General features: G+C 31.5%; 1 long non-coding RNA gene across 1 annotated transcript; it reads right to left on the bottom strand.

The window, feature by feature from the left end:
- Nucleotides 1-916: 916 nt before the first annotated feature.
- On the bottom strand, nucleotides 917-1,638 carry LOC129572221 (uncharacterized). The gene is made up of 3 exons (XR_008688412.1): nucleotides 1,545-1,638; nucleotides 1,175-1,263; nucleotides 917-1,046 (listed from the first exon to the last, which is right to left on the bottom strand). It is a non-coding gene; the product is annotated as an uncharacterized LOC129572221 (long non-coding RNA).
- Nucleotides 1,639-1,959: the final 321 nt, after the last annotated feature.

Raw genomic sequence — 1,959 nt, 5'->3', positions numbered from 1 at the left:
TCTCTCTCTCTCTCTCTCTCTCTCTCTCTCTCTCTCTCTCTCTCTCTCTCTCTCTCTCTCATATGAGCAATAGAAATAGAATTCAAAATATTAAAATGAAAAGATAAAAAATCATATGATAATGAGATTCGAACTCGAAACTACTGTATTCCAAAAACCAATGCTCTACCTTTACTAAATTTATGAAAAAAGTTGGTATATTTGCGTTTCTGTTATCATATTTTCATATGTTCGTTTCGAACATGTAAATTCATATGGTAACGGACCTGCTTACCATGTATTTTGTTGTTGGATTCGTTTTGAGTGTACCGTTGTATTTTCGTATGTTCATTTCGATTTTTGTTTTTATGCATTCGAAGTAAAAAAAAACTACTAAGCTTTTAAAATGTGAACATTAAATCAAAAAAAAAACGCGCGCAAGTGTTTTTTCAGCGTCTCAAAATCGCAGTGTGTATTTTTTTTAATCAGAAGAAAAAACAATTTTTCTTTGCATATACGTATGCATACATACCGTCTACTCAGTATGCTATAGTATATGTATGCGAATGAAAAAAAAGCAAAACAATCAGTTTTGCAATAACAGCCAAATCCACTTGTTCATATGTGAATGTAATAAACGTTTACGTTTAAATCATATTTATTTTTTTTTTTCTGATGCACTTAGAACTAAGGAAACTAAAATTTGACAATTCGGAAAACTCATTCATTACAATCCAATTAATTTTTTTTTTTCATTTCATAAAATTTACAATCTACATTTTACGTTAACATTATGGGCATTGGCTTCAATCTTCAATGGTAAGGAGTTGGAAAAATTATTTTCAATTTCTTGGCAGTTTTGCAATTGCATTTGTCACTGTTGATGCAGGAATTGGATTAAATAAATTATTTTACAATACTTACTCCGTGTTTGTCAATCCAGTCTAAATAATTTGACAATTTTACTTGTACTTGGGGCCAGGCTTCTACGATATCATCATAAGCAAAAGAAATCATTCCTATACAAACTCTATCATTTGTAGTTTCATTCTGATACATTATGCATCCTAAATTGAACAAAAAAAACGTTTTTACTGCACTAAATTTTTTTTTCAAAATACATCTTTATGATTCAAAATGTGTACTAAAAATGAATAGTTTTATTTATTCATCTTATGTTTATCTTCTACTTTACCTCCAGAGTCACCTGTGTAGAAAAATTTCATGAATATATTCCCAACGCAAAAATGGTTGTCACTTAGTTCATCATCGACGGCTGCATACCTAGATAAGAATCAAAAAAAGGAAAGAGGAAATAATCGAAAAATAATTAGTGGATAGTCGTAAAATAATTGCAATATTTTCAGTGTACATATTCATAATATAATATGATGTCTGCACACAAGCATATCACCAAACTCATCATGACTTTGTATTTATGATGAAAAGTCGCACCATACAAATAACTGTATGGGGCGCCCGAAGTATTTTTTGGGATAATAATCAAAAATTTTTTTGAATAATGGAGAAATTAATTTTAAAGTGAATATCCGATAATTGCATACCTCTTTTTGCATGTATCAAAATCGAATATCGGCAACTGCATGTACCGTAGAAGAGAGTCTGAGTTGCTTGTTTCAGAACTTCCATATCCACAAGCAGTTATTAGAGTTCCATATTTTGTGTAAATGTAGCAAATCTTATTGAACCAATTGTAGGTGAAAATTCCAAGGGATCAGTCAAACGCATCACGACAATGTCATTGTTTTGAAAAGCTCCAATTTACTAAAAACTCTCATGAACATCAAAGTGCGAGATATTTTTGACCACACCGCCAAATGTTGTATTTAGGGACCCGGCTCTTATGTATAAATCATCTGCTGAAGAATTAAATGTGCGCACACAATGAGCAGCGGTCACAATTTTTAGCGGACTAAAAATGATGCCTCCGCACCACCACTTCAATGTATAGCTCCTCAC

The sequence above is a fragment of the Sitodiplosis mosellana genome, unplaced genomic scaffold (genome assembly GCF_009176505.1).
Source record: "Sitodiplosis mosellana isolate CC-2019 unplaced genomic scaffold, AAFC_SMos_1.0 Smas_scaffold_4482, whole genome shotgun sequence".
Lineage (NCBI taxonomy): Eukaryota > Metazoa > Arthropoda > Insecta > Diptera > Cecidomyiidae > Sitodiplosis > Sitodiplosis mosellana.
The sequence above is the reverse complement of the archived record's forward strand: the minus strand, read 5'-3'. Positions and strand labels throughout refer to the sequence as shown.